Source organism: Hemicordylus capensis, chromosome 5 (genome assembly GCF_027244095.1).
Source record: "Hemicordylus capensis ecotype Gifberg chromosome 5, rHemCap1.1.pri, whole genome shotgun sequence".
NCBI lineage: Eukaryota > Metazoa > Chordata > Lepidosauria > Squamata > Cordylidae > Hemicordylus > Hemicordylus capensis.
Window position 1 is genome coordinate 127631704 of NC_069661.1, and position 25579 is coordinate 127657282.

The following is a 25579-nucleotide window of genomic DNA, read 5'->3' on the forward strand; positions in this document are numbered from 1 at the left end:
ATTCAAGGCTAGCTGAGTGCTGGTAGACAGTGATGGGAGAATCTCCTTTGGAATAACATTTGGATAATATTGCTGGGCTGCTGCTGGATATCCAGAAAATTAATTCAAACTTTGGTTGGCAGATCTAGGACAGAACAAGACCCCAGGAGTATGTGATGACGTCATCACACGACATACTCTCTGACCAGAATTACGTGATGACATCATCACATGGCAGGACCAAGATGCCTCATGTCCTACCAGGGCTGTTCCCAGGAGCACTCTCTGACATCCCTCACTTGCCCAACCATACTGAAGTGAGGGAGATCATGGAGGAAGCTCCCAGGAACTCCTGTGGTATGGCCTCAGGACCTCGATGCTGCCACATGTTTTCAGAGTTGTTTCCAGGAACAATTAAAAGATTAATGGTATCCAGGACACTGCCCCAGCTTGGAAATGTGCAGATTTGTGAAGCAGTTATTTGTGTTTCAGACATTTTCCCTGAGCTGTGGCCTATGGGTTAGCTCATCCAGTATGTGATTATATATGACCGGACAGTGTCAGGGCAGGACTCCTAAGTGTGCTGGTATGGGGGCAGGACTTGCTCATGCATTTCTGTTCCCCTGTACCTGGATACAGTAATGCATGTCTCTTTGCCGTCACCCCCAACACAGTTATCAGATTCTGAAAGTCTGGAGAGTTTAACCGTACCTTCCTCAGTCCTGTAATGCTGACAAAAGCAGAGAAGAAAAGTTCAAGGAAGATTAACACACCTCCAAGTCAATTTCAGTATTTTCATAAAGTGCAGGGTTGTAGCGTGATGCCTAAACTCTGAATCAGCAGTACAGCACTGATTTCCAAAAATAGACACCACTTTCCTCATTTACATGTGCTAAACACGCTCCATTTCCATGCTTTCCAAAAATAGCACTTTAATACAATTGACTATGATAAACACATTCCTGGGCATTTTTTCTGCATCTTTGCTGTGGCCACTGCTGATGCCTGCCCTGGCCCTCTGGGGAGGATTGAGCCTAGGTAGTAGCCAGGTGGGCCACCCTCCCCTTACCATGGTAAGGGTTTTCTCAGCAGTCTGGCAGCAACAACAGTGTCTTTTAGCTGATGGCTGCTGCCTGCCATGTTTTCCTCCCCCAGAATGCACCATGTAGCATTGAAATATCAGTCAGGAGGGAGCCTACCACTGGTCATGTTGTCGAGGGCCCTCTCAAACTGGAATTCAGGACACACTTAGTGCTAAAATTGGGGGTGGGGAAGGGCAGGGCAGGAGATAGTAGGGGCCAGTGGTTCCTGGTCTTTCAAGGAATGACCCTCAACTCTTTGCTTTCACGCATGCTTCTTTTTAGCTCAGGGGTGGGCAACCTTGGCCAGCCAGCAGTTGTTGAACTACAGTTCCCATCATCCCCAGCCACAAGATTCAACAACAGCTGGAGGACCAAGTTTGCTCACCTCTGCCTCAGCTGGATCATGTGAGGAAGCATGTGGTCAGATGAGAACGCAGAGGGAGTAAAGATTCTTCCTTTCTGCCCTGTCCCTTTTCTTCTCCTTTAGGGGTGGAACGTAATCACAAACTGGAGCAAAGTATACAAACTCTGAAAATGTAGTATTGGTCTCCACTTTTAAGCATATAATGAGATGGGCCCAAAGTATGAAGTGGTCCTAAGCCTTCAGGGCAATCAGTTACCTACCCAGAAAAATGGCATCTGCTGGCGATTGATATTATGATGAATTTACTATGACTAACATGTAGAGAGAGAGAAAAAACCCACCCAACCAGCTGCTACTTGTTTGCTAGAGCTCCCCTCTCCCCCTCCCTTTGTCTTTGACATTATCTTGTTTATGTGGTGTTGGCATGTTTTTGTGAAGCACCAACTCTTTTATTGATTTTCAGATCACTGTAATTTTCTTGTTTGCCCTTGAACAACTCTTGGGTTTTGTTCCATCCTGACCCTAAGTTGCCACATCAGAAAAGTATGTTTTCTCTCTTTCTTCCCCTACTCTAGATTTATATCTATTTTTAGACTCTTCCATTTTTCTACCTCAGATCTTCTGCAATCTATTTCGAACACTTTACAGAGAAGGCAAGGCAGGCACTGTTAATTTCTGAAGAGGACTAATCTTTCCACTGGCAATATGCAGACAGAGGTGGTTGAACAGATGCTACTTGGGAACCTATCAGGCCAGTAGATAGCTTGAATGGTAAACTACTATAGTGTTTTCTCCTAGTATGGAATCTTCACTTTTCTCCTCAATCTCTCTCCCCCACCACCACCACCACTCCCACTTTTCATAAACAGACTGAACTCCCAAATCATTTATGCTACATTGTGGGGAAACAGAGTTGGGGGCAAGGGGTTACAGGGGGAAATGACATGCAGGGAACGGGCTGTACAATCCAAGGGAAAGAGTTGTGGTAGGCATGGGCAAGGCAGTGGAGTGGAATCAGGAATAATAATACTTTAATGAAATAGATATGTACAGAGAGGCAAGTGCAGACCAGACTTCTTTTCAGTGCTCTTGCTGCGGGCTGTTTGTTAGCCCCAACTCTATTCCAGGACTGGAATACAAGTAACTAAAGCCCCATTCAAAAGCTGGCCTGGATCAAGGAATGGATTAACTAAATACACCACATGGGCTAAGCCCTTCCAGTCTCCCTCTTGTCCAATCTTCCTTTACTCAGACTCCACTCACTTCTGCTCATTTGCCAGTTATGCCATACATGTAGTCCTCAGTCCAGCTTGTGCAGGGTTGTCGCTGCCAATCAAGAACATTTTGTCAAGTCCTGAAAAGACAAAAAGATGAAGACAGATTCGAGCCCTGACCATTTCATTCTGGCAAACACCACACTTGAGCTGCCCAGGTTTTGCTCTACTTCTGTTTGCCTCCGACTCGCTCAATGTCATTGTGACACATGGTCCTGCCTGCTGTGGTTCCACCCAAGAATCACTGGCTGACATGAGGAAAATTCCTCAGAGTAGTCCCATAGACATTAAAAGGCAATGCCTAACTTGTTACCTTTTAATTTTAATTGTCCTTTTGAAATTTTAATGGATGCTTTGAATACCTTAATAATAGCGGTGACTGACATACTGCGCAATGTTATGAACAGGGGAACACAAAAATTGTGCAAATTGAGTTGTGCAACAGTGAAGCCATTATATATAATGTGTATATAAGATATATCGGTTTATATATATGATACACACACACACACACACTTGCAATAGTGCAAATGTTACATTACATCGCATGCATAACATTGTGCTGTATTTTAGCCAGCTTTTTTTAAAATTGAAAGTTAGTAATCCTAGTAGTAAAGGTATTCAGTCAGAAACTTCAGCTTGCTACAGGCTGAAAGGCAAAATTCTGCAGCCCAGGAAGCCAAACTCTGCACATTATTGTCGCATGGAGCTGCAATTCTTTGCACATTTACATGAGTGTTAAATGGGATTTTAAAAAGAGTGAAACATACATAGTGAAACATACATTCCAAGTGAAACATACATAGGAGCAGATTGTTAATTGCACAAATTGCACAATTATCCAAATATTCTTTGTCCTTACCCAGTCAGATTATATTTATAAGATGCAAACTCCTTGCAGAATTAGAAGAAAGGGCTGCTACAGGATGCTACTGATTCAGCATGATCCAAAACATGGCTGTGAAACTCACATGTAGCACTAACAGTCACAACTGGGGAGCCAAGGTGAGGAGGGGGAGTTTAGCTGGAAACAAATGTTCATGCTATGAGTGCTTGAGGGGGAACAGCTGGATCTGCCACAACAAATGAGTAAGAATTTTGGTTCTGCTGAGATCAGTTTTGCAATGTCCCCACTCAAGACTTCATTACCTTTAAATAGATAGATATAGATATAGATATAGATATAGATATAGATAGATATAGATATAGATATAGATATGCTGGGAGGCTGGATAATAACACTGGACTAAAATGCAAGTCTGTTATATACACTTGCTTCCCCCTTTCAATATTTGTTTATTTAAATTATGTATATGTTGCCCCTCAGTTAAAAAAAAGAAAATCCCTGGTAGCTCACATGATTATAAAATAATGACAAACACAAACATTAATGATAAAATACACAGAAACCAACAGAAAGATTAAAAAGTGGGGGGAACCAATATAACCGTGAATTAAACCTAGTTTTGATGATATGCTAGACGTAAGAACAGCCCTGCTGGATCAGGCCCAAGGCCCATCTAGTCCAGCACCCTGTATCACACAGTGGCCCACCAGAGTCTGGGCAAATAGAAGCTTGATGCCAAAAAGACATCAAATAACCAGTTGCTGTTAGTACTAATAACTTAGAACTAATGTGTTCAAGATATCTTCAAAGGCAGCTCACACACCACACATTGCAGTAGTCTAATCTGAAGGTTACCAAAGCATCAAGAATTTGCCTTGAACAGAGATGCATCAAGCTGAAATTCATCAGGGGCATCTCTAGGAAGGGATTAGGGATTAGGCTTGTGCATTTCCATTCGGGCACAAATCAATTTGTGCGCAGAAATGGCAATTTCGGATGATTTGTCTACAAATTGAAACCAGAATTAGACTTCTGATAATTTTAGTTTACAAACTGAAATGACCTCCTCTCGGCACCATTTCCTCCTTTCTGCTGCAGGTGTGGGTGAAGGGAGAGCTCCATTCATTGCCTGTTCCATCATCCTTTGCCCCTATCCTCCACCACTGACTCCACATTCCCAGGGGAGCTGCCATTCTCCAGGATTTATGCCCTTGCTTAGCCTCACTGACCAGCCTGTTGTGTCTCCCAGACTCCCATGGAATTGGCCTAAGGACTGCTTTCTTAGGAATTGTCAAAGTTGGAGTGTCTTTGGGGCAGAAAGGGATCTGCTGGGGCAGAACAGTGGGTTGGGTGGAAGTGCCCCAAGGGGTGCTTGCCGCAACCCAGGCTCCCATGGAATTGGCCTAAGGGCTGCTTTCTTAGGAACTGTTGAAGTTGGAGTGTCTTTGGGACAGATTTAGGACAGAAAGGGGTCTGCTGGCAGAACAGTGGGTTGGGTGGAAGTGCCCCAAGGGGTGCCTGCACAACCCAGACTCCCATGGAATTGGCCTAAGGGCTGATTTTTAAGTGTTTGCCTTTTGGGGCAGATTTGGGACAGAAAGAGGTCTGCTGGGGCAAAACAGTGGGTTGGGAGGAGGTGCCCCAAAGGGTGCCTGCCACCACCCAGATAAAAGGAATTGATCAAAGGGTTGATTTTTTGTGATTTTGGCAAGTTTGAGTGTCTTTAAGCTTTTCCCGCAGATGGAATAATGGTGGTTTCAGCAGCCCCATAACTGCACTTGGAGGGCCCTGGTGTGGTGCTGAGAGAGTGGTTGTGTTGGCACAGAGGGTGCCAACCACCCCCCTGGATTGCTAACCCATTGGGGTACTGGGCTTCGTTGTTTCTGAGGTGTTGAGTTTAGATTCTCTGGTAGCAAATGAGATTTTTAATGAAAAACCATGAATCTACTCTCATGCTACCAGAGAATCTACTCTCAGAACACCTCTAGAACCACAAAACCTTGTACTTCATGGGTTGGCAACCCATGTGGGTGGTTGGCATCCTATGTGCCCTACACCACCACTTGCTCTGAGCCACCCCAGTGCCCCCCCCCAGAGGAGTCATGGGACTGCAGAAACCCCCATTATACCCTATGAGGAAAATCGGAAAGATGCGTAACTTCATTAATTCTTTAAAAATCAGCCCTTTGCCAAATTCCTCTGAAAAAATTGTGGTAGCTTCCTTGCACCAACTGAGCACTACCACCAAGCACAGTCCACTCTGGGCCACCCCTCCCCCCCACGTGAAGGTATACTTTCCCTGAAACTTCCATTATACACTATGGGGGAAATCTGAAAGATGCGCAAACATCAGGAATTCACCAAAAATCAGCCGTTTGCCCAATTCCTTTGAAATTTTTGTGGTAGCTTTCACTCATTGGGAGTGCCCAATGAGTGAAAGCTACCACAAAAATGTCAAAGGAATTGGGCAAACGGCTGATAACCCGCACCCGCTCTTTTTGCCACGTGACTCATTTTTAAATCTGAATTAATTTGGATTTGGATTAATTTGGATACAAAACAAAACTGGGGTGATTTGGAAGGCTTAATTTTGGAAAAAATACAAAATGGGGTTGATTTGGATTTGGTACAAATCAAAACAGAAAAAATACAAAACGTGCAACCCTATTAGGGAAGCTGCACCTCACCTTCCTGGATGCATCCCTCCCCACCCCAATTATGTATAGACCCCAGTTGAAAGATGAAGGCTAAGTGTGAGTGCATGGAGCCTCATTTCTAAGGCCATCATCATATCCTACAAGTTCGAGCCAGTTTGCCATTGAAACGGGCCTGTTCAATGGCTCACCCTTGAGCCAAACAGGGCCTGGTTCAGTTTGGTTAGACTTCGAACAAAACCACTCAGGTCAGTTCGGGGGTTCTAGAAGTTGTTCCTTAAAATTATTTTTAACTTACAATCAGGTCCATTGGCCTCCAGAGGTGCTGCCAAGGTTTCCCCTCTCCCTCTGGCCTCCCCTCGATCTTCTTTGGGCTGGTTCCGTCCATTTTCCGGCCTTGTTGGCTTTCTTCTGGCTCATGGCAGCCATTTTGAAGGCCACTGTGCATGTGCACTGGCTATTTGTGTGCCTAGGTAACAAAAATGGGCCAAACCACTTTTTAGAGCACAAGTGAAAATGTAAAGCATCTTAACTAAAGGAGAACCAGCATGGCTTCAGCAAGGGCAAGTCTTGCCTCACTAACCTTTTGGAGTTCTTTGAGAGTGTCAACAGACCTATGCATAAATGTGATCTGGTTGCCTTTGTATACTTGGACTTCCAAAAAACTTTTGACAAAGTTTCCCAGCAAAGGCTCTTGAGTAAACTTAGCAGTCATGGGATAAGGGTACAGGTTCATGTGTGGACTGGAAACTGGTTGAAGGACGGGGAACAGAGGGGAGGAATAAATGAACAGTTTTCACAATGGAGGGAAGTAAGAAGTGGGGTCCCCTAGGGATCTGCACTCAGAACGGTGTTTTTTAATTTATTCATACATGATCTAGAAGTAGGGGTAAGCAGCAAAGTGGCCAGATTTGCAGATGACACTAAACTATTTAGGGTAGTAGTGAAATACACAACAGATTGGCAGGAGCTCTCCAACTGGGTGAGTGGGTGACAAAATGGCAAATTAGGTTCGAAGTAAGCAAGTGTAAAGTGATGCACATTGGGGCAAAAAAAACCCAACTTCACATATACATTGATTGGGTCTGAGCTGTCAGGGACTGACCAGGAGAGAAAACTTGGGGTCATGGTGGGGTGGACAGTTTGGAAGTGTTGACTCAGTGCACGGCAGCTGTGAAAAAGGCCACTTCCATGCTAGGGAATGATAATTAGGAAGGGGATAGAAAATAAAAATGCTAGGGCTATAATGCCCTTATATTAATTTATGGTGCAGTCACATTTTGAATACTGAGTATTGTTCTGGTCACCATATCTTAGGAAGGACATTGTAGAACTAATAAAGGTGCCGAAGAGGTTGACCAAGATGATCAGGGTCCTGGAGCACCTTCCTTATGAGGCAAGGCCACAATATCTCTGACTTTTTAGTTTGGAAATGAGGCAACTATGGGGAGACTTGATAGAGGTGTATAAAATTATGCATGGAGTAGAGAGAGTGGACAGAGAAAAAGTTTCCTCTTTCTCACACAACACTAGAATCAGGGATCATCCCATAAAATTGAACGCCCATCAAAAGGATGTACTTTTTCACACAGCATGTAATTAACCTATGGAATTCTCTGCCACAGGATGTGGAGATGGCCACTAGCTTGAGTGGCTTTAAAAGGGGCTTAGACAAATTTATGGAGAACATAAATTTATCAATGGCTATTAGTCTGAGGGCTATAGGCCCCCACCAGCCTCAGAGGCAAGATGCCTCTAAATCAGGAGAGAATCAGCAAGAGGGCATGCCCTCACCTCTTTCCAGCAGGCTTCTCAGAGGCATCTGGTGCACCACTGTGTGGAAAAGGGTGCTGGACTGGATGGGTCCTGAGCCTGTGCTAGCAAGGCTGTTCTTATGTTAAAATCACTAGATTGATGTTTTTCCAACCAGTCCAGTATGGACCTGAATTTTTGGGTCTGAGCTGTCAACAACAAACATTTAAAAATATACAATATATGTGATGAAAAAAGGTCGCCCACACTTTGAAACCTCTTTTTAGGAGTTAAAAACCTAAACATTTGTATCACAGCCATATTTGCTCCACATTTGGAAGAGTGGTGTCTCTTGTTCCCTAGTGATGTGTGTATGGGGTTTGTATGGATACTTTGGATTTTATAAGCAATAGAATGTTCAGGGTTTATAATGGCGGAATGCTGAAAATACTCCTCATCTAACTTTGCCAGTATAATTTCTTCCTTAAAACTCTTCCTTGAAGATGTAATGCTGAATGTTCTCCAGACATTCTTTGAACACCTGCCCAATATTCACCAAATATTTTACATCCTCATTTGACATCCAATGGTATCCCAACATAATAATTGATGTTTTACTTTGATTTCACTATTTGATATTTGCCAGTATCTGATAGTTTACATGTAATACTACTTGGTATGTGTTAGCTGACACAAAGAAAGACTGCAGCTTGGTGACAAAGCACAAGCTTTGCATGCAGAGGTTTCAGGGTTAAACACTGACATCTCTGGTTAAAAGAAGATCTCAGGTAGCACGGCTGGGAAAGGCTAGTTTGAGACCTTCGGAAAACTGCTGCCAGCCAATGACCTGATATTTAGTTCTTGGCAATATCAGCTGGCTGATATGTCCATGTTTTTAGTATCAGAAAGCATTTCACCAGTAACCTGAAATCATAGTTTTTGACAGTTGACTGCAGATGAGACCTCATGTGTGATGAAATAATTGAAATAAAATCAAATAATTGAGAGACTTAGAATTCTAAATCACTTGCTATTTATTTTTTTTTTGAGGAAAAGTTCACAGTTAAAATAAAGTTGGAAACAACCTATGTTGAAAATTCCAGAATCCTTCTTTCAGTTCTACAAACAGCCACCACACTGTCCTATATCTTGATTACTTCGTGCTGTTAAGTGGTCTCTACTGTCAGACCAGTGGTCCCTCTGGCTTGCTTTCCTTTGGGCTGCCTGCATCATTGCCAGCTTGCTCTCAACAATCAGCTACAGTGGAATGATGCTTAATTCGGCTTCTAAGCAGAAAGCCTCTTTAGTCCATTCATTGTCTTTCTCTCCTTGTGTGGGATCCCGATTGGCTGCCTAGCTGCTTTCTGGTGCTCTGCAGAGAATATGCACTGGCCACTTCAGGAAGAGAGATGTGTGCTCAGCTTTCAGCTGGTCAATGAAACAACACATCCAAACATCTTCCTAGTTCCATTCTTCCACGTGAGCAATTGCTGCAATTGCTATCAGGCTGTTATGCAACCACACGTGGCCAGGAAGGTGGTCTGTACATTTGTGAATGGTCCACGAGATAATCTCCCCGCTGAGCATGGGCTATAAAAAGATTTTGAGAATGCCTGCTCTAATACTACTGCAGCAGCACGGATGGCAGAAAAATCCCCACGAGTGTGTTCTTCACAGCCAATCGCCTACAAGTGCTATTTTTGGAAAGTACAAGCATGGAAATGCGGCACGTGTCACACATGTGAATTAGGAAAGTGGTGCCTATTTTTGGAAATCAGTGCTGTATCTGCTGACTCAGAGTTTAGACACCACTACAGCCCTGCACATTTTGAAATTTATGAAATGGACTTGGAGAACCTGTGCTAATCTTCCCAGTACTCTTTCTCTTCTGCTTTTGTCAGCATTGCAGGACTGAGGAAGGTGCAGTTAAAAAAAACCATGAAAGGCAGAAATAATCCAATATTTGAGATGGCTATGAGGGCAAAGAAAATGAAAAGGTAGTGATTAAAAATCAGATTGGAACTGTAACTGGAGGAATGGTTTTCAAACATGTTAGAGCTGGGAGCCATCTTTAACTGCAGCCCACAAAGTGGGGCTTATAATATATATTTTCATAATATATATTTGCAGGGGCGTAGCTAGGGGAGAGGGGGCCCGTGTTCATCCCTCTCTCTGGCAGCCCCCCAGAGTGAGGGAGATAATGAGGAAAATAGGGAGGGGTGGAGCTGGAGGGCCCTCGGGAGCTTTGAACCCTTTTGCTCAATTATAGGTACGCCCCTGTATATTTGCCTTTCTCTCTCTCTCTTTTTCCTCTTATAACAGAAAACTTTAGCAACAACAAGAAAATAAGAAAATGGTGGCAAGGATGCCACTGGTGCAACCCACTTTTAGGTTTTTGGACTTTATTTCTTATATCCCACTTATATCCAAGACCCTTGAAGTGAAGCACAAAGCAGTGCAGTAAATACCATAAAAACACAGTTAATCAGATGAAAGCCCACTCTTCTATATAACCTCCAGCAACACACTCCACAGCAAGAGCCTAAGACATTCAGGCCTTTAATCTTCTTTCAAATACTCAATAAAATGTTAACTTGCTGAGCTTTTCTCACAAGCAGGCTGGGGAGGGTACAACCCAGTCTTGGGTTACAACTCCATTGGAGCCACAGCAAAGAAAGGTTAGGTGGGGCAAAGGATGGGCAAAGTGCATTTCGGTTGCCTGTTTGATCTCTGAAAGAAAAAGAATGGTTCAGTTCATACTAATGCTCCCAGCTTGAACCTAAATGGAAATTCGTCCAGAGAGAGAGAGAGAGAGAGAGAGAGAGAGAGAGAGAGAGAGATATCAAGCACTCTGAGCATGTATAAAGTGCCTTTCCTGCAAGTTACCAGCAAGGTCCAGTAATGAAAGGGGTCCAAGCAACTTGTTTGGGAAAGGGTGCCAGTCTGCCCCAGCCCTCTCTGCCACCACCAGCTGAAGAGGAATGAATTATGAACTAGGAAACAGGTCTGCAAAAGGAAGTGATTACAGGGGAATAGATGAGCTGCTGGAGCATCAAAAGCAGTCAGTACTTACTCCATTGCCACTTCTTAAGTTTATACCTAATATAGTGCTTTGGTGTAGAACATGGTACTTTTTACCTAATGTGGTGGTTTTTCTTCTGAACTTTTTATTTGTATGTGCCTTCTTTGTGGCAGCCTCTGAAGTGGCCGGCATGCAAGACTGAAAAGCTGGAGCTGTGGTCTCCCTCCCACCACTCTTTTTGTGGTTCCATAGGCAGTGGTTAGCAGTGGTTGTAGAGCAGCTGGCTGGCAGAGGCAGCAGCAAATGGTGGGAGTAGAATCCAAGGGAAAGAGTTGTGGTATGCAAGGACAAAGCAGTGGAGTGGAATCAGGAATATTAATAGTTTGATGAAATAGATATGAGGTACAGAGAGGCAAGTGCAGGCTGCTTTTCCATGCTCTTGCTGCTGGCTGGTTGTTAGCCCCAACTCTATTCCAGGACTGGAATACAAGTAACTAAAGCCCCCTTCAAAAGCTGGCCTGGATCAAGGAATGGATTAACCAAAAACACCACAGTAGGGCCTGTGGTTGTGCCCCTCACTGGCCCCAACATTCCCAGCAGCCCATGTTCATTGCACGTAATCGCTGAATGGGAGTTCCACCCCGATGGCTGCAACTCCCTGAAGTAAACACTTAGTGTCTACGTTTTGTGGACATTTGGTAGGGGAAATCACAGAGTACATGTTGTCTATGCAGAATGTCCCACCATCAACCCCCAACATTTCCAGTTAAAAAGATTTCAGACAACAAACTGGAAAAGACATCTACCTGTGATGACAGTCACTGCCACTGTCAAAAAGGACATTACTGAGGTAGATGGATCAGTGGTCTAGAACACAGGAATATGAGAAGAACCTTGCTGCATCAGGCCCAGAATCAATCTAGTCCAGCATCACATGCCTCTGGGAAGCCCACAAACAGGAGATGAAGACATGCCCTCTCTCCTGCTGTTGTTCCCCTGCAACTGGTATTTAGAGACATCTTGCCTCGGACCCTGGAGGTGGCCGATAGCCCTCAAGGCTACTAGACTTTTCTTCCATGAATTTATCTGACCCCCTTTTAAAGCCACCAAAGCTAGTGGCCATTACCACATCTTGTGGCATCAAATTCAATAGATTAATTATGTGTTGTGTAAATTAGTATTTCTTGTGGTCTGTCCTAAATCTCTGGCCACTCAGTTTCACGGGATGATCTCTGGTTCTAGTGTTGTGAGAAAGGGAGAAAAACCTCTCTCTCCACAGCATAGATAATTTTTATAAACTTCCATCATGTCTCCCCTTAGTTGCTTTTTTCCTAAATGAAAAAGCCTCAAATGTTGTAGCCTTACCTCATAAGAAAGGTGCTCTAGACTCCTCGTCTTTTTGGTTGCTTTCTTCTGCACCTTTTCCAGTTCTATAAATATCCTTTTTGCAATGTGATGACCAGAAGTGTAGATGGTATTCCAAATGTGACCACAACAGAGATTTGTATAATAGCATTATAATATTAGCAGTTTTATTTTCAATCCCTGTCTCAACATGACCCCTAATATGGAATTTGCCTTTTGCACAGCTTCAGCACACTAAGCAGACATTTTTACTGAGCTATCCACCACAACCTCAAAATCCCTTTCTGACTCAATATAAGGCCGGCATATATATATACATACATATATATATATATATATATATATATATATATATATATATATATATACAGTGGTCCCTCGACTTACAAACTACTCGACATAAGTATTTTTCGAGTTACAAACGGCAGTTTTAGATCCGGTTTTAGATGCGGTTTTTTCGACTTACAAATTTTTAGATGGGGTTTCCTCGACTTACAAATTTTTAGATGGGGTTTCCTCGACTTACAAATTTTACATGCGGTTTCCTTGACTTGCCTGCCTGTTTACTGCCTGTTTATTCTTGAAAAGAAATGTTCCTGTGCAGTTTGCAAGCCTTACTGGGGGTCTGGGTCTTTTTTCTAGGCTCCAGAACGCATTAATCCGTTCCCAATGCATTCCTATGGGAAACCGCTTTTCGACTTACGAATTTTTCGACTTACAAATGTGCATTCGGAACGGATTAATTTCGTAAGTAGAGGGACCACTGTATGTGTATATATATATATATATATATATATATATATGGTATAATACCTTAAATTTAAAGTGTGCTGGCACGTCATGTGTTGAATGACCCTTTTGTACCTCTGCAGAAACAAACCTAGTTCTTCTGTCTCAAACGCAGGGGGATATAGTCACACCATAAAAGGAGAAAGAGTGTGAGGGGAAAATCCCATACACCTGAATTCTTCATTCTGATTTCTCGCCTGGCTTTGAGACTGAAATGGCTTTAGTCACTTTGCTGGATGATCTACACTGGAACTAGATATGAGGAGTGTGTCCCATTTGGTTCTGCTGGTCCTCTCAGAGACCTTTGATACCATCAACCATAAAATCCTTTTGGAATGGAGTGCTTGGAATGTGAGGGAGAGGTCTTGGAGGCACAGTTTTCTAGCGGCTCTGATAATTCCTGGAGGATCATTCCAGAATTGTTGTGAGGGAACTGGTGCTTATTCCCAGGTCCATTGACTTACAGGGCCCTGCAAGGTTCTATCTTGATGCCCTACACTGTTTAACATCTACTTGAAACCACTTGAAGATGTTGCGGATATGGGGGATGTCTCTATCAGAATACTGATGATTCCCAGCTCTAAATCTCCTCCAAGGAGATTGCCTCCGAGGAGGCAGTGGATGGCCTGAGTGCTGCTGTCTGAGGTTGGTGAGGGCAAGGGTGTGGGCAGGGCAAAGAAACCAAGAATTTATCTAGACAAGAGAAATATCAAGACAGATTTCAGAACCCGAGCTGCAGAACTATGATGAGAACAGAAGGATACACAGCATGAGAATAGACTGCACCTACAAGGAGAAAAAGAAGTACCAGCCAAAGTCAGCTATCACTCACTCTTAACTCAGTGCAAAGAGCACATTTGTTCAGGGTGGCATTTGGTTAAGCAGCAGTTTTGCAGTTTGGAAGTGCTCCTGGATCTGACTGCGCTCTTGAATAAACAGCTGGCAGTTGTGGCCAGAAGTGTCCTTTTCCATATCTGCCAAGATGTCCCTATTTCCCCATTCACCTGAATGGGAAAATAGGGACACGTTGGCAGGTATGCTTTTCTGGCTAAGGGAGGTTTTGACAATGATACATGTCATATGCCCTACATGGGACTGCCTTTGAAAAGTGTATAGACACTGCAGTAGATGTAGAAGGCAGCAGCTGACTGGCCTGGCAGGAGCCCATTGTATTCTGCCTATATTGGCTCCCAGCTTCTTTGGCTCCCAGTTTGTTTCTGGGCTCCATTCAAAATGCTGGTTTTACATTTTGAAGCCCTAAATGGCTGTGGGCCTGGATCATTGAGGGACCCCTTCTGCCCATATAAACCAGCCCACTCACTGCTCTGTGCTCCACCGCCATCTGAGGACAGTTGGTGGGCACAAAGAATAGGGTCTTCTCAGTAATAATATCCATGTTAGAAATTTTTTTGCCACATGAGATTTGGCTATTCTTGTCCCTATATAAAGCTAGGTATTTAGGGAGGAGGTGTACCTCAATGGTAGTGCACTTGATTGCATGCAGAAGGTCCCAGGTTTAATGCCTGGCATATCGGGGTAAGGCTATGAAGGACCTTGTCTGAAACCCTGGAGAGTTGCTGCCAATCAGTGTTGATAATACTTAGCTAGATGGCTTAGAGTCTGACTCAGTAAAGTCATTCACACAACCAAAGTGGGGAGGGCTGGGGGAAAGACCGGATCTTACCTGACTTTCCCCATAATCTGAGCCTCTTCTGAGCTCCACCACTTGTGTGTCCACATGGCCATCATTGTGGTAGACTCCCAAATTGGCAGTGGACTCCAAATTGAAATCCTCCTGCATCCCACAATGCACCACATGGGCAGCAGAGAGGCAGCGCTCCACAACACAGCAGCTCCCCCATGGCCACCAGCTCCCAGGAGCTGCAGAAGCAGCTCCAATGATCCACATGATCTAAAGTTGAGTCAGGACAGTGGGGGGATTCTGTCCTACCTTGGTTAAAGTGTGGGTCCTAAAGCTAGGCTACCCACTTAGGCAGGCACTGGGTAGGAGAGTTTCTTGTGGCTCCAGATGAGCCTCTGTATCGGGCTTAATCCTCTCCTCTCCACAAAAGGCTAATCGTGAGAACAACGTCAGTAGAAGGCAGCTTCCTATGTTAATGTTCACACATCTTCAGGTGTTACATTGCATTTTTGTTTAAACACATTTCCCAGCAGTTTCTAATTCCCAATATTTTGTGTGTGTGTCTACTTGCTATGATTACATCTTACTGTTAGTATGGATTTTTGTTTTTAGATTATGTTTATGATTGACATGTTTTATTAATGATTGGAGGGTTTTGAACGTGAGCCACTGGGGGAGGCTCTACAGAGAACAATTGTTATGGGGCGACTAACAACATTGTATTTATTATTAATTTTATTATTATTATTATTATTATGTTGTTTACACAGTCAGACAGGTGTTATTGACTGGTTTGTTTTATCCAGACATCGAGTCCTTCCCAAGGACCTGGGATGGCTGAATTTTATTATCAGTGTTGTTGCTGTTATTATTATAGATATCGTCCTAGAATATAGGCTGTTCCCAGTAAAGTTGCTTTTTGTAATTGGCTGATGGTGATTTCTGTGGCCCCTATGGTGTTGATGTGCTCTTCAAGGTCTTTTGGAATTGCACCTAGGGCACCAATTACCACTGGGATTATTTTGGTCTTCTTCTGCCACAGCCTTTCAATTTCAATTTGTAGAGCTTTGTATTTGGTGATTTTTTTCTATTTCTTTTTCTTCTATTCTGCTATCCCCTGGTATTGCTATGTTAATTATTTTGACTTGTTTTTCTTTCTTCTTGACTACAGTTATATCTGCTGTATTGTGTGGCAGATGTTTGTCTGTTTGTAGTCGAAAGTCCCATAATATTTTTGCATCTTCATTTTCTACAACTTTTTTCAATTTTATGGTCCCACCAGTTTTTGGCTACAGGTAGCTTGTATTTTTTGCAGATGTTCCAGTGTACCATCCCTGCTACCTTGTCATGCCTTTGTTTGTAGTCAGTCTATGCAGTCTTTTTACAACAGGTGATTAGGTGGTCCACGGTTTCATCTGCTTCTTTACAAAGGCGGCACTTGCTGTTTGTTGTGGATTTTTCAACTTTTGCTCTTATTGCATTTGTTCTTAGTGCCTGTTCTTCTTGTTGTTGTTGTTGTTACACTAGGCCTGAAAGGAGGGAATACATGTTGTGATGGATAAATAAAATATAAATACACATCCCTGGCTCAGGGGTTAGGAATCAGATCAATTCACTCCAAGGACAAACACGAGAGGTTGTCCCGGCTACACCAGATAAACAGGAAAAGAATCAAGCCAGGTCACACAGGGGATACATTTACACTGTGATTTCATTACACAATTCAGTGTGAGTCCTACTCTTGTCACAACAGAGTTCACAGGTGTTCCTCTAGAGATCAATGTTAAAATAATGTTAAACAGCTATCAGATGATCCTCAGTGGTTCAGGGTCATTCTGACAAGATGTGCATTAAAATGCCAGTGGGGACCTTTCCTCCATAGATGCTGAAGCCTTCTAGATAGAAAGTGTTTTGTGGCTCGCCACTTCCCCAAGCAATCGAAAGTTCCAAGGGCAGCCTTTTAGAGGACCAGTTTCTTTGTAGGGAGAGAGTGCTGAGGACTGAATAGTGTGTTTGGAATATCAATTTGTTTACAAAGATACATTTTGAGAATAGACTTGTGCATTTCGATTCGGGCACAAATCGATTTGTGCTCGATATCAATATCGATTTTAACAATAATCAATATCAATACTGTATGATTTGTCTACAAGTCGAAACCAGAATTAGACCCTCGATAATTTTTGTTTACAAACTGAAATGACCTCCTCTCGGTCTGAGTTTTGTTTACTTCGGAAAACGCTTGCATTGCATTGCAAATTGTCCTTTTTTTCTCTCCACACAGACTCCAGCAGCAACTGATTGTGTTTGTCAGAAGGATTAGCATAGCAGAAGATAAGATATGCAAAAAGGGACACAGCTTCTGAAGACATGTAGTTAAGAGAAATGAGCTGTATTGTGATGCAATTGTGTGCTGAGAATGAAATGATTAAGATGAGAGCAGCCAATTCATTGTCAATTCTAAGTAACAGTATCCGGAGCTTCCCACTCTGTCTGGGGGGCTGCTGGGAGCCCCTGGAGGAGAGACTTCTTACAACTTTGCTACCCCCTTTCTCCCTCTTTATTATCTTGTGTGTAATGATTAAGGTTCCACATGCCCTGTCCTGTTTGCATTTAAAATATTTAAGCCCTTGCAGAAAACAAAGCAAAATGCCAGCAAGGATACTGCAAGTCTCTTTCAAGGTATATGGGAGGCACAAGCTATTATGCTTGGTTAAAGCAAAAAGCATACACTTGCTATTAACACACTGGGAAGTATATAAGTGGAATATGGGGAGGGGGAGAGTTTGAGAGGTAACATGATATAGGAAGACATCCCGATTGACAGATTTTTAAACTTCAGATTTGCATTGGAAAGGAAACTAGTTGGAGTTTAGACACAGCTGCCTTTATTGAATTGATGGCTCTATTTCCCGTTTCCAGAAAGAGAGAACTGAGTTTGCACCAGGAATATATATGCTGGTATAGGGCACCATTTTCTCCTTACTGCTGCATGTGTGGGTCCACTTTCCCAGGGGAGCTGCCATTCTCCAGGATTTATGCCCTTCCTTAGCCTCGCTGACCAGCCTGCTGCTTCTCCTGTGTTTTCAGCCCTTTTTAAAAAAAGGCTTGATGTTGGAATGAAGGTTACGAATGCGAAATGTTTAAAAAAAACCACTGTGATGCTTTCTGATGCTGATAATGTGATGATAGTAAATGCAATGCTTTGCCAGCATGGTGTAGTGGTTAGAGTGCTGGACTAGGACCGAAGAGGCCCAAGTTCATATCCCCATTCAGCCATGATACTAGCTGGGTGACTTTGGGCCAGTCGCTTCTCTCTCAGCCTAACCTACTTCACAGGGTTGTTGTGAGGAGAAACTTAATTATGTAGTACACCGCTCTGGGCTCCTTGGAGGAAGAGTGGGATATAAAATGTAAATAAATAAATACATAAATTTAAAAAAATGTCTGCAGTATGAGTCTTTTCTTTGTATTTTTCCAAAATAGAAAGTAGCACTCTGTGACTGACTAAAGCGGCAGCACAGAGAGACAGACACACATGCACCAACCTACCCCAAAGGACTCTGTGACTTGACTGACTAAAGCAGCAGCACAGACAGAAGCACATGTGCCCACCCACCCCAACCCGCCCCCACCACCATCAGTGGCCATTGATGAGCTTGATACTACTGGTGCCTCCTCACAAATGTCTGCCACTCAGACTTTGAGAGCGGCACATATTATTAGGCCACAGCACAAACCCAACACCAGGGCTGCTCAAGTTCGGCCCTCCTTCAGATGTTGGCCTACAACTCCCATAATCCCTGTCTATTGGACACTGTGTTTGGGGATTATGGGAGTTGTAGTCCAAAAACAGCTGGGGTGCCGAAGTTGAGCAGGCTTGCCCTAAACCCTCTCCAACCCTCTCACAGAGCATGCAGCCACGCACACACAGGTATAAAATGCTAATTTTCACCCACCCATGTCTAGCAGACAGTAATATATAATAATAATAATAATTATTATTATTTTTACATTTATATCTCACTCTTCTTCCAAGGAGCCCAGAGCGGTGTACTACATACTTGAGTTTCTCTTTCACAACAACCCTGTGAAGTAGATTAGGCTGAGAGAGAAGTGACTGGCCCAGAGTCACCCAGCTAGTATCATGGCTGAATGAGGATTTGAACTTGGGTCTCCCTGGTCCCCAATAATGAGGATTGGGTCATATAGTGAGTTGTTGCATCATCAGGGTTTTTATTGAAATATTGCTTGAATACACAAATGGGTGGTGCTGCTGTGCTGGGGTGCCACAGGCTCTGAACTGCCGCAAAATGCCCAAATAACAGCACCAAAAATTTGAGTGCCATTGTTCATCAGTCTTCACTCTTTCAACTTGTTTATGTGGGAGTATGTTGGTTTGTATCCTTGCCATTCCCTGCTTCACCCGCATCACATGTTCTGGAAGTCTCAGTCCCTGTCTGTGGATGACAAATACTTGGGTGGGGAAGGGACGGCAGGGCGCACTTGATGCTGCTGTTGGCTACTAGTCTGCTGCACATATGATGCCTGCTTCGAAAAACTGGCTCTTTGCAAAGCTCTGCTGTTGTTTTCGTTGATGTGTGTGCTGCCTGGTGATGTTCTTCATGGCAGAATTGGGGCAGAAAGGGGTCTGCTGGGGCAGAAGAGTGGGTTGGGTGGAAGTGCCCCAAGGGGTGCCTGCCACAACCCAGATTCCAAAGAAATAGGGCAACAGGCTGATTATTTGTGATTTGGGGAAGTTTGAGTGTCTTTAAGCTTTTCCCGCAGAGGGAATAATGGTGGTTTCAGCAGCCCCATAACTGCACTTGGAGGGCACTGGGATTGCCTGAAGCGAGTGGTGGTGTAGTGCACAGAGGGTGCCAACCACCCCCCTGGATTGCTAACCCATTGGGGTACTGGGCTTTGTTGTTTCTGAGTGTTGAGTTTAGATTCTCTGGTAGCAAATGAGATTTTTTAATGAAAAACCATGAATCTACTCTCATATGCTACCAGAGAATCTGCACTCAGAACAACTCTAGAACAACAAAACTCTGTACTTCATGGGTTAGCAACCCATGTGGGTGGTTCGAACCCCATGTGCACTACACCGCCACTTGCTCTGAGCCACCCCAGTGTCCCCCAAGTGGATTTATGGGACTGCTGAAACCTCCCTTATAGCCTATGAGGAAAATCTGAAAGAAGCGTAACTTCATTAATTCTTTAAAAATCAGCCCTTTGCCAAATTCATCTGAAAAAATTGTGGTAGTTTCCTTGCACCAACTGGGCACTACCACCAACCACACTCCACTATGGGCCACCCCGCCCCTCCCCCGTGTGAAGGTATACTTTTCCTGAAACCTCCATTATACCCTATGAGGAAAACCTGAAAGACGTGCAAACTTAAAAAATTCACCAAAAATCAGCCGTTTGCCCAATTCCTTTGAAATTTTTGTGGTAGCTTTCACTCATTGGGCACTACAACCCCCACCCACTCTTATGGCCATGTGACCCATTTGAAAATCTGAATTAATTCAGATTTGGATTAATTTGGATACAAAACAAAACGGGGATGATCCGGAAGGCTTAATTTTGAACAAAATACAAAATGGGGTTGATTTGGATTTGGTACAAATAGAAATAGAAAAAATACAAAACGCACAACCCTAGTTGAGAAGTGGGAAAGGAGTGGACAGGTAGACTCTTGGTCTGATCCTGAAGTGATGCCATCCAAGAGACAATCTCCAATGGCAGGGGTTCCCAACCTGTAGCATGCCAGATGTGCTGAAGTACAACTTCCACCATCCCCAGCTACAGCTTATTGTGTCTGGGGATTAGGGGAGTTGTACTTCAGCAACATCTGGAGTACCACAGGTTGGGAACCCCTGTCCTATGGTGTCACCTCCAGCAGCAGTGACCTGCCCACAGCAGTTCAAGGGAAATACTCTCACATCTCCAAAACTGGCTGCTGACCTCCACTTCAGCAGCCTGATTCATTGAGTTCCTCCAAAATAGATGCTTCTCATCCTGGCCATGCAGCTTTCTTTGAGGGTGCCAGGCACCAATGAGAGATACGCTGGACGAGAAAGTTGCTGCTGTTTAAAGTGCTCTGCCTAGGCCAGACCTTTCTCCACATCTGAGCCTTTGATCCAATGAGTTCCAGTCTGATGAGTAGAAGGTCAAGAAATTACTTCCTACCTGCATCTAATACTGATAGTCCCAGATGCAATGCAGATAGTGGTTTTCAGAGTGAATTACAAGCCTTTCCAGATTCTGTGATCCAGCCCAGAATTTTGGTGGAGCAGAATTTGCAGCACAGCCAGGAGTGACTCTTCCCTGTCTTAAGGCAGGGAAGAGCCGCTCCTGGCCGTATCATGAATGCAGCACCAGCCATTTAACTCCTGAATGCAGGCCGTGTGGACCCCGCTCGGAAGCTAAACCAGCACCCTTGCATCTGACATCAGACACGGGGGTGGTGGTGGTCAGGTCCACGAGGCACAGCACCTGATTGGGCATGGCCCAGGTTCTTTGAACCCATTTGCCCAGTGGTGGTTCCACCCCTGTAGCCCGCCGAAATCCCCCTCTCCATAAACCAGGTTAACAGAGCATATGCTCCTACAAGCCTCCTAGCCTCAGTGGTCTCCCCAGAATGCTGTGTGCGCTCGTGTGGGGCATCCTGGGACTTGCGGGGGCTGGGTGGCCCCCTACCTGTCATGGCTTAGACCTCTGACTCAGAAGAGTTAGAGGAGGAACGGGAGGACTTGCCTGCTAGTGAGGGCTCAGAGGCACAGCAACAGGATTTGGCAGGGAGACCAGACTCTGGAGCTGAGGAACTGGAACAGCTGCCAGACATGAAGGCTGATCAGGAGAAGGCTGATCAGGAGGAGGCTGGGATTTCCCCTGTCTTGAGAAGACGTCTCAAGAGGAAGACTCAGTGGGAGACACGCAGGTGCAGGATATCACAGGAGAGGAAGCAGAAGTGCTGACTCAAGGAAGCCTGAATTGCTGCCAGTTCTCTTGAGCCATATATTAAGCAATCTGTGACTTGCACAGATGTTGTTAGCAACTTTTGCTTACCGCAGACCGTGTTTCTATTTAGAATTCCTCAACTTTTCGAGTTCCAGTTTGCCCTTGTTTTGTTTTTTCCTGCTCTGTGTTTCTTGTTCCGTTAATTCCTTGCTCTGTTTTCTTTTCAGTTATTACTCAGTTATTGTAGAGGGGGGTACCTAGTTTAGTTCAGGGGATTTGATTCATTTACTACTATTTTTCTTTGTGAGTCTTTCATTTTCCTTCATGCAGCTTTGCTACTACTTTCTGTTTAACTCATGGGGGGAAAGCTGAAGGGGTTGTAAATCCTGTTGGGTTAGCCGAGCTAACAGATATACGACACTACCCCGCAACCCTACCCAGCTCCGTGACAGAGCTGGTAGTCATGTGGGCGGCCAATGTGGCTGCCCAGGGCGAGTGCTCTGCTCATGTGTGGGGAGAGCAGCTAAGCCTGCTCTCCCCGCACACCACCTTGAGGTGCTTCACTTTGATCATGTGAAGCATCTCTGTGTGTTCTAATAATGTCTATTCTGCTCAGATTTCATTGAAAGATCCTTTTTAACCCTACATTTTATTATTTATTTAAAATATTTATAGCCTGCCCTTCCAGTGCACTACTGTTCAGGGTGGCTACAACAATAGAATAGATACAATGTAAAATAAAACTAATAAACTTAACCAAATTAAATAAACTAAAGTCCCAGCTAAAACCACTCAGACTTGTTTCAAATTAAAATTATTTTAAAAGCTAAAAATTGAGAATTATAAAAACTAAAAAACCTACCAGATCTAACCAAAGACAGAGCATTTAAAAGCCTCTTTTAAAAGATGTGTTTTAGTTTGTTTGTTTTTTAAACCACTGAGGGAGGGAGCATGGTGAAGCTCTTCCAGGAGTATGTTCCAAAGCCACAACTGAAAAGGCCCTGTCTCTAGTCCCTGCCAACCAGATCTCTGTTATTCATTCATTCATTCATTCATTCATTCATTCAACATATTTCTGTACCGTTAGTGGTGGAGCCATGAGCAGGGCCTAAGATGATGAATGGAGTGCCCTGGTAGGTTCATATGGGCGAATGTGGTCCAACAAGTACCCTAGCCTCAAGCCGTATAAAACCTTAAAGATCAAGACCAGCACCTTGAATCTAGCCCAGAAGTGGACCCCTAACCAATGAAGCTGCTGAAGGATGGGTGTGACACTCATGAAGTGACATACGCCCATGAGAATCCTTGCAGCAGCTTTCTGAACCAGCTGAAGCTTCCGAACCATCTTCAAGGGCAGCCCCACCTAGAGCGCATTGCAGTAGTTCATTGCAGTAGTCCACATTACATTAGGTTTAGTTTTGGTACAAAATGCAGGACTGGATAATTGTAACACTGACTTAAGTCTCATGAGCGATGTTACTCATATCTTTATACCTTACTCACCAAATTCAGATGCAACAGGAAACTGGAGGTCCCTTCACCTCCAGTTTCCTTGGACACATATCTGAATCTGCTAAACTGGAGTTGAAGGCAAGAAGGGACCTGTGGATTCCCTCCCTGAACACATTTGGGCGCCTTCAACCCTGGTTCTCCAGCGCCAGCATTACATCTGAAAATTGGCACCGCAGTTTTGGCCCCATGGAGCAGGAGTTGAGGGAGGAAGCTCCTCTATCACTCTGGACCGAATGGCTGTCAGCCAGCTCCTTTGCCTATCCTGCACACCCGAAAGCGGATGGGAGAGCGGGGGTGCAGAACCATGGGTCCACTGGATCTCTGCTTCCGTGTTATGTCTGAAGGCGGCCACTGTGAAGGGGAAATGAGAGTTCAGATAGTCAATCAGTTTTATTCCATCAGCCAAAGGCCCAGGCAGTTCCTCTTAGAGACAAAGATTTACATGCAGAACCAAAATTAATCTAAAGGATCAGAATTATGCACAATGATCTCCAAAACAAGGCAGAGTGTCATTTGTGCTTTGCCATTTTACTTTTAAGATTCTTGGCAGCTTTGGCAAACAGAGCTGTTCTGTAAGGTATATACACATATCTATGTCTACAAGGACATATTTTCTGAGCCTCTGCAAAAGTCTGGTAATTTAATTACATAGGTCTTGAATCAATTTCTCACTCACTCAACTCTTTCTAAAGAGAGCATCAAAAGATACTGCACCAGACCTTCCACCCCATTATTATCCACCATTCACTCCGTGGAGTGTTTCTGTGCTTCTCTGCTAAAAATGCCAAAGGCATAGTTTAGAATCATTGTCTAGGGAGCTCTGTTCTGAAAGGTGGATAGGTAAGTTCTAATGGCTACTCTTGAGGACAGTGATCAATTCTGCAGTGATAGTACCAGCACGAGAAAGCCGTCTTTCGGCTTTATGCCAAGTCTAAGTTGGCAGCAAATTCCAAGATCCTGCCTTTTGATCTGATCCTTGGCCGATGCTAAATGATGCCCCAGCAGTAGCTCCTTGCCTCGCATAGCCCCATCATATGCAGCTGTTTGTTCTAAAGCACACTTTGTACTGTCATCACTCTCTGGCTGATTGTTTAGTTTCAACCAGAAAGGGATTAACATTTTTTAAATCCTGGCTTCCAACAAAGGTAAGCTTACCTCAGCTCTCAGCACTGCAGCTGGTATGCCACGAGGAAGACAGAGTGGGTGTTTTAGGAACGGATTAGGTAAGGTACAGCAGGGTACTAAATCCCTCAGATCTATACACCATATAGTAACTGAGATACAGTTTTACCCACAAAGACCGTAGTAGTCAGAAGTAGTCAGAAGCTGCTCCCTTTCCCCCATAAGATTTTAAGAACAGCCTGAATTGCTTGGGTGGCTGCTCACTTAACAGCGGCTATATTACTTATTCAGGATAGATGTTCACTGGACAGAAAGCCCAGGTACCTAAAGTTCCGAACTACACCCATCATGACCTCAACCACTTATGACAATGGGGCCTCGTTCCAGTGTGACTTCGGTTTTGTTGTAATGAATGATGAACAATTCCTGTTGGTAGTATATGCTAGTAGAGCAGAGTTTCTTGGTTGGCAACAAGTTTCCTGACTCTCTTGCATCAGCACTTCAAATCCCTCACTTCCTAAAGCCGCCTCTCCCAGTACCTGTTGCCACAGGTGTCACTTCTTCCACATCTCTTTTCTCTCTAGGCTAGCAGCTGAAGAGACAGACAGCATTCCTCAGCAAGCTTGATCCTCCCATGACTAGTACTAGTGGCTAAGGGCCAGATTGCAGGTGAGGCAGGAGAGCCCTGGCCTGGTTGCAACCCCTGGAGCTTTTTCAGATGGTGATTTCGCTGCAGCTTTGCTTTGGGAGGGTGAGTGTGCATTCACAAAGCAGCCAGATTTACCCCAAAGTCCAATATTTCAGAGAGCACTTCACACACAATTCAGATCCTCCGTATTGGAACCTAGCCCAATTTATGTCCGAAGTTAAAAAATCTCCTTTTAGTGTCAGAGTATTGGTTATGTCCTGAACTCGCAGTAAAGCCATGCGGTAAACCCATGGTAAAGCTTGCTTTCTGAAAAGCCTCTTGATTTTCAGGAGAGGAGAGCTGGTCTTGTGGTAGCAAGCATGATTTGTCCCCATAGCTAAGCAGGGTCTGCCCTGGTTGCATATGAATGGGAGACTTGATGTGTGAGCACTGCAAGATATTCCCCTCCGGAGATGAAGCTGCTCTGGAAAAAGCGTATAGGTTTCAAGATCCCTCCCTGGCTTTTCCAAGATAGGGCTGAGAGAGATTTCTGCCTGCAACCTTGGAGAAGCCGCTGCCAG